Here is an 8,116-nt window from a genome sequence, read left to right on the forward strand (position 1 = left end):
ATGTTGAGTGGTTGCAACTTGATGCTGAGTAGTTGCAACTTGATGTAGAGTAGTTGCATGAGACTCCGCTTGTTTTGCTTGTGACTCCGCTTGTTTTACTTGTAAATCGACCAGTATTTTGAGTAAACCTATCATCATTTCCTGGTGAGATCGATTGTGATTATGATCATGATCATGATCATTCCCTAACAATTCTTTAGCAGCAGACATGGTGGAAGCTAGACACACGCCTTGGGGAAACTTTGTGAGATGAAAATCAGGTGTGTTGGGAGTCTTTAACATACACTCCGAAACATACAGAGTTGCTCTAGATGGCGACGAACATGATGAATTATTATTCATTGATTTGTATATATTTCCGACATGGAATAGTAATTTTATTTATTAAAAGAATATTATCCTTTTCAATCACGACGATTAAAATAATTCGAGTCAGATTACTTCAAGATTGTATAAATGTACAACTAGCTAGCACTCAAGTATAACTAGCTAGCAGATTAATCAGGATGGTTCCATGACAACTTGTTATTCCTATTGTCAAATCCGGCATTTCTAACATGCCAACTATTATATGATTAGCTTAAGTAATGATGTGCATGTGCAACCACCGTTAATAATTTATCTATTTCAAGAAAGTCTTCTTTCTGACACATAATGGTCCTCTTCCCACTTGATGACTGTCTGCACTGTAGTGTCTACAATATTTTTACATCCACATAAAGAATAGAACCTATGAACCTCTCCACTTCCTTGGTTGTCATTTCACTCATGAAGGCTACAGTTTCTTCTTATTAGTTTATATGAAGCTCTGGATCAATGCCACAACCAAAGGAGACACTCAAACTGAAACTGGAGAATTGATTCTAGCTTCTTATGAGCTTTTAATGAATGGAAAACACCAAGAATGCATGAGTGAGTGTTGTCTCCACAGAGAATGCACACACAAAAAAAATAACAAAAAAAGCCCATCCGTTGAAGGTAAGCAACGAAATTCGAAGGTCATATGCTTAATCAAGTACCCCTTCACACACTAAGAGCTGGTGACTGCATTGCAGATAACTCATAATGATAACAAAAATATAAGAATGCATCATTGAATGTTGCAAATTTCGAATATTCATTTTGATTGTTGCACAGGCCAACGGGCAAAAAACTACACTCTAACAAAATGGTTAGTCCTACAAAAATATAAGAATGCATCATTAAATGTGTATAACATAGTATGGGAGAGGCTCAGTAACCAGTGGTGCACTCATTGGATGTATTTAGGGATTTCCCCTTTTCTTAAGAGGGAAAGAGCGTACTCTCCAGTATCAATGAGGTCCTCAATGTTGTGAAGGGATTCCTCTTCTGCGCTTAGCATGAAGATAGCACGAGCCTCTGCTTTCTTGGCCAATCTTGCTGCTAAGTTCATGGGAAGTATTGGGGAATTGAGGCTTCTTAATATCTGACGGTATAAAGAAAGGACTCGTCCTCTATTCCTTGCCAAGTCCTCGGCTGTTGCCCATATCAGACCCTGAGCCATATTCCCTATAAACATTGAAATAGCTGTGTTCTCTTTTTAAATCAAGTTATTTGACGTCTTCCACCCCTGTGCACAAATCAGACACTTGTCAGTCTGCATCTGATGTTTAATTTATATCTAAAGTTCACATATTTCCTGAGTTGGCCTAATCTACAGTTGGATTCTAGAGCTGACACATCAAAAGCTAAAGATCCAAGGAAATAATTATGATCATAGAGCAGATGTAAATGCAAACGAAGTAAGCTTATTAAGTTGAATAGTTTCTGCATTGGTTTATTCATTACTAGTTAAGTAAGATGTTGATCATTGTTCTTCCATATCTTGCCTACGAATTAGAAATAAAAGAGAGACGGCTCATACAACTTCTGCAAAATCTAGAACCTAAATGAGATAATACAAAAACACAACTACGGCTTGACTAAGGCTTTGAAAATAGACGTATCATTGTCAAAGACAAGCAAGCAAGTAAAACATGGCAAAGGCAACAGTTAAGTTGCCGACTAACAAGGTACATAAATCCACTCAAGCAACTCACACCCAACTAGTACATGATGAAGGTCAGCAACCTAAAACTGCTTCACCCTGGTGACAAATTTGTTTCAATTACATAAACTTTTCAAAAATTGACAACAAGATTTCTTGTTTTGATAGATCTCATTCATCAATTGAAAGCATATGGAAGGGTGTATATTTCCAATGATGGCAGTATTTTCAAAGACATAAGACTCAATGAGACCCAATTCTTAGAAAACCCCAAACTACTCAAAAACAAACAATTAAAAGACACTAATCAAAACAGGCTGTATCATTAATCATCATCTCAAATTATCTATGAGGATTAGAAAATGAATGGCGTACCTATCGATAGAGATCCACCACCACCACACAGAGTCTATCTTTCTACTGATGAGGAAGAAGAAGAACCAAAGTTTCACTTCACCGGAAGAATGGTAAAAAGAAAAAGAAAAAAACTTGTACCATCACAACTAGTCTAGACGCACAAGCAATGCGCCTGCCATTCCATTCCAACTAAAATTAAACTTTTCATTTAATAGTTCTTCAATCATAAATACCCATTTACACAAAATGGTTGGTATAACATTTTCTCTTGTTTCTTTTTCAGTCAAATTCTCTTACTGTGGTGACCATTATATTAAGTTTAAGAAATTAAGAAACATTTTGCCGCACAAACGAACTGTCATGGGGATAAGTAGTAGTTTCCATGAGAACACCCCATTCAGGAAATGTACCCAATTAGAATTAAGAGTAGTGCTTGTAAAATTAGGAGAACATACATCAATCAATAACCAAAAGATTATGAAGTAGAGTACTCGAGCTAAACTTAAAAGAAACACCACAAATTCATACTTTCTTGAACTGTTTGCTAAGACTCAATGAGTTTGAGAACCAGTCTTTGTTATCTATTTATTAAGATATTCAACCGCGATTTTCTTCGATTTCACACAACACAAATTAAGGTACCAATTGAGACACCCAAATCAAGTTTTTCATTGGGATATTTTGTCAAACAGTTGCAGTTCAGGTAACAAACGTTGTATTTTACATAGTTGAAGTTCAACATACAGCCAAAGTTTCATTCATGAAAGCTTCATTCATGAAAGCTTCATTCATGAGAACCATTACATCAAAACCCATTCAAAATTTCATGAAAACCAATTCAAATTTTGGGATGGTTACCCTCAGTGAATGCTTAAAAATACTGTAGAAGAAAACAAATCAAAATGTAGCAATACCTGTATTAGTTTGCCAACTACTCACAATCAATAAGCATCAAGGAAGCAGAAAATTGTGCTTACCGCTAAGCCCGTATTCGTTGCCAACTCTTATTTTAGTAAGTTCCAATGACGCTTGAGAGGATAAAAAATTATAAGGTAGTTGGATACTAAACATCGGCACCTAGCGGCAGCAAACTAAAGGTTTAGTCCCACATAGACTAGTCCAGAGCAGAGGAATCGAAACGAGACAATATAAAAATAGAAGCTTAGACTGAGTAGAAGTATACCTTTCTCTGCCGTTTGGCTAACATCAAGTGCAGCGTCTATTCTTATCAGTTTGCTATCTTATATGTGAGCCATCGGTTCGCACGATATTAAATTATTTTGTTTCATGGCTGAGTTCCCGTCACAGCAGCAAGGTTCTGGGTTCTTATGCGTTGCCCTTGTGTTGCATGCATTACTACAAGGTCCTGGTGCACCCCCACCAAGTATCAAAGCTAATCTTTTGTGTATGCTAATCTTCTACATATTTTTGTTAAGCCTGTAGAAGGCTTATAGGGGTTAGTCGAAATTTTAATGTATTTAAATTCCTGTAAGCCTTCTACAGAAACGAGAAATTTTAATGTATTTAAATTCTTGTAAGCCATCTACAGGCTTCTGTAGAATAATACATTCTTGTAAGCCTTCTACAGGCTTCTGTAGAAGATTAACATACGATTTCTGTAGAAGATTAACATACGATTTAGACAATTTGGGGGAGTTTAATACTAACTTTCCATAATTCTCTTGTGTTTAAGAGATTTGGTCTAAGCACAAAAACATCATGAAACTCCCCCAAATTGTAAACTTTCTTTTTACGACTAACATGGAGTTTAAGAAATTCTAATCAAATTAAGGGATTTTGAGATTCTAATCAAATTAAGGGATTTTGAGGTAGTTTTAGAAAAATTTTGAGGTAGTTTTAGAAACTTCCTAAAAATCTCTCACCACTAACAAAGATTTTAAAAGATTTTGACAAACTCCCCCACGACTAACAGGGGATTTGCCAACTCTATTGAAATGCATTGAAATCTCCCACGACTAACACCCTATTAGTCGTAAGCTTAACAGTGGTAACCGAAAATTTGATTTTTTTTTTTGGGGTTTAAGCTTGTCAATAACATCTTATTACCTCCAACTGTAACTGTACAATCAATGTTGTACAAGCGATCTAGTAACAAGTTCAGCACAAATTGTTGTTTCTAAAATTTTTAGAGGGCCTAGTCTAAAGCTTTAGAGTAGCTAGGATGTTTTTGCGCTTGAGCAATGATGCAACTAATGCGGTAATACCCAATGCGCCCCAATTGACGGGGGAGTTCCCATCATAATAGCTTGATGTTGGGGTTCACATGCGTCGCCTCTGCCTTGCACTACTGCAAAGACTTGGGGCACCCCTACCAAATATCAAAGCTAATAATTTGCGTATTCCCAACCAACCTGAAAACTGAAGACATGTGATTGGATTTTAGCTTTATCTAGTGGTTAACTCAAAAGACTGAGTCCAGGGGTGCTTCCCAAATGGCTTGCTATTGTTTTTTCTTCCGAGTCATCTGATTTAACCCTCATAATCTAATGACCCTTGAGCTGCTGAAATACAGCTTTTAAGGAGCTTCAATAGACTGCAGATAATTGCTTCTCTTGATCCTTTAAACCACAACAGTGAGTTGATATCAATTTTAATCTTGCATCTCAGAGAAAAACCATATCCATATAAATAGAATGAACAAAATTTGTAGCGCATACGCTTAATTGACCAGTTCACGCACTAACTCTCACAAAGTTCAACAGAGTTGGACCACATTGCATAAAAATTAAAACGATAAAAACAATGCACCAGCAAAGCGAGACCACATTGCAGATAAATCAAAATGATAAAAAAAATGCACCAGCCAGGAATGGAATCGAACCCATTGCATGGTACTTTCTACCACTAGATCGCTGGTTCTGATTGGACAGGAGAAAGCCATAAAAGCTCTAGGTTAGTGACCTCCGTGGCACAGTGGGTGGTGCTCATCTAAGATCTATCCAGTGGGGAAGAGTCTACATCATTATTTGTTCCTGAGGAGGGTCCACGTTCCCGCAGTCCCTGCCAAATTCTTCCAACTAAACTTGTCTCTTATCGATGAAATGCATCAGTTAGCTATGGTTGAGCTGGTGGTACAACGCTGCGATATAATACCCAACTGTTCCATTGACAGATTTATATTGAACCTTCAGGCCGCTAGAGCGAATCTCGCACCGTGGCTTTCTCTTCATCGAACATTGCAGCTAAGTTTTGCTTTTTTGGCTACGGAATTGAGTCAGGAAGGTGGTACTTGCACAAAAACATCGCTTCTTATTATATTCATCGCCCTGAAGAAAAAGATAAGATATTTTTTTGAAGCAATATCTTGATACTGCATAATCATTTTACTCAAAAGCTCATATCATTGACAGAAAGCTCACTTGCTTTCGTATGCTTGAGGTGTTTGGCATAGTCCTTGTGATCGGAGTTGTAGACTGGAGCCTTCTAACAAAATGAGGAAGGTAACCTTTCTTTTCCATTCTCCTTGGAAACAGAATGACTAGAAATAAACCTAGACTATCTAGTAACTTTAAATCTCATTTGAAGTGGAAAATGATTAGTCCCACATGCATCAGGAAGCACAACCCTACTCAAAATGCATTCTATATAATCAGCGCTTGACTCCAGCAAATGAATCACGCAGCCGTGCGGTAAGCACAAAGCGAACTATTCTTTCGCCTTTTACTAAAGAATACCGTGTGCTTGCCGTTACCAAATCTTGGATAAACGTTATGCCTATTCTAGCAGCATGTGCACATTCTTGGCAACCTTAACAGGGAAAAATATATGGTATATACTTCACGGGAGTAACGTTGTATTTTTCCTTGTTTTTGTGCACTTCATCCTTGTTTTTATGTCACTACAGTCGCTCGAGAAATAGATGCACATGGACAGAGACACACACACACCACTGTGTATGCTTACAAAACAACACCATGACCATCTGAGCAACATTCCCAACTTGTGAGAGCGAAAAACTTATATCACATGATATTAGTCTGTTTCTGAAGAGATGCAACTACATAGGCAAACATGGTGATGTGCAGGCAGACACTAAGAAGGATCATCAGAAAGCGCTGGTCGCGTGGCAAATGTCGTCTAAGTGTATACATCTAATTGATCCATCCATGATTGATATTTGTACGAAAAAGTATAAACTTGGAATTCCATTTGCACCAGTGTGATCATGAGTTTTCAATGATTTTTATAACAAAATTACGATGAAAGAATCATATTAAAACATGAGTATGTTTCCGTGAAAACATTAAAGTCGGAAACCGTAGTTTTTACAAGTTAAATTTCAACCATTTGAGATTGTTTTGGAGGCATCTCTTTCACGCGGCAACTTCATCCACTAGTAAAGATAACAAATTGGGATTGGATTATTGATGAAAAATGGCAAAAATCATCAAAATGGTAGCTATACTGCATTATTAATTGATCTAATAAGTACTCAACACTACTGAGTTTTAGTCATACATCCTTTTTTTTACTCGGCAACTTCATCCACTAGAAGATTTTGATTGGATGGATGATGCTATCACACAGGTGCTCGGGGGTAAGAAAACGTTATACAAACAAGCCTATAATTTAATTTTATATATTTTTCGAAAAAGAGGCAAAAACCACAATTGTATAGATAAACACACTCCGATTCAAAGTCGGAATCAGTTACACGACATACCATGAGATTTCCCACCATTACAAGTATTTCAACCAGGCAACAAACATAAGCATAATAAATCAACTTAACAATACAGTTACAAGATGTGAGGCAGTATCCTGACCATTTCAGACAATTTTCTATGTATCAGAACAGGTTTAAATTGTCTGGTTTGGATTAAAAGTAACTCACTCAAGCCATATAACACAACTACAGTCAGTGGGATGCTGGGATCCAAAGATCCAACCATTTCTCAAGAATTTTTATAAAAATATGGTACAACAGATGACCCAGGTATAAACGGATCCAAAAATCCACCCATTAGTCAAATGTTTTTTCAAAGTAATAGTAAAGGTAACATATATAACCTCGGTCATTGGATAACGAACACGGTATGAATCGGTACCGAGCTTCACTGGTGTTGCTTGGATTGCTCTTGATTCGCTCACAAACTTACTTCTATCTACAAACCTTACAATAGGTAATTCATTCAAATTAACCCTCTCGATAATGCTATATTTTCCTTCTATCTTCTCAATGGACAAGGGCACGGCACACACACCATGACCAAAATCCAGTGTCATCTGTTTGATGACATCATTTTGTGGAGTTGGAGGGCCAACCTTTTTTCTAGAAAAAATGAAAAAAAAAACCATGACCAAAAACCAGTGTCATCTGTTTGATAACATCATTTTGTGGAGTTGGAGGGCCAATCGTTTTTCTAGAAAAAATGAAAAAAAAAAGAGTAAAAAGGATGGAGAAGTGGGGTATCGATCCCCATACCTCTCGCATGCTAAGCGAGCGCTCTACCATCTGAGCTACATCCCCAACTTTTAAGACCAACAGCTTAAATACTAGAGATTTTTTCGTCTCTTTCTTTTAACAAAAGCTCTCAATGCTGCACCACCACAACTGGGACCAAAATATGGTGACGGCCGGTGCATTACATCACCAGCTGCAATTTGAGGGTAGAAAAACTTTGGTCTACTAAACTCATTCCATTATATTAACAAATCCATTGTACTCTATAGTTCAACGTCAAGGTTATTGCTAGAGACACGGCACCGATATTCCAAGAGGAAATTAGC

At 37.2% G+C, this 8,116-nt stretch overlaps 1 long non-coding RNA gene, 2 other non-coding genes and 1 pseudogene across 3 annotated transcripts; 2 read left to right on the plus strand and 2 right to left on the minus strand.

Moving 5' to 3' along the window:
* Positions 1–1,137: 1,137 nt before the first annotated feature.
* LOC113285845 lies at positions 1,138–3,424 on the minus strand. Its single transcript, XR_003328974.1, has 3 exons — positions 3,343–3,424; positions 2,384–2,428; positions 1,138–1,591 (listed from the first exon to the last, which is right to left on the minus strand). It is a non-coding gene; the product is annotated as an uncharacterized LOC113285845 (long non-coding RNA).
* Positions 3,425–3,544: 120 nt separating this feature from the next.
* Positions 3,545–3,745, plus strand: LOC113291949. The gene has a single exon (XR_003331656.1). It is a non-coding gene; the product is annotated as a U2 spliceosomal RNA (small nuclear RNA).
* Positions 3,746–6,005: 2,260 nt separating this feature from the next.
* LOC113291977 lies at positions 6,006–6,116 on the plus strand (annotated as a pseudogene).
* A 1,667-nt stretch (positions 6,117–7,783) lies between these two features.
* Positions 7,784–7,856, minus strand: TRNAA-AGC. The gene has a single exon. It is a non-coding gene; the product is annotated as a tRNA-Ala (tRNA).
* Between the last annotated feature and the right edge of the window lie 260 nt (positions 7,857–8,116).

The sequence above is a fragment of the Papaver somniferum genome, chromosome 6 (assembly GCF_003573695.1).
Source record: "Papaver somniferum cultivar HN1 chromosome 6, ASM357369v1, whole genome shotgun sequence".
NCBI lineage: Eukaryota > Viridiplantae > Streptophyta > Magnoliopsida > Ranunculales > Papaveraceae > Papaver > Papaver somniferum.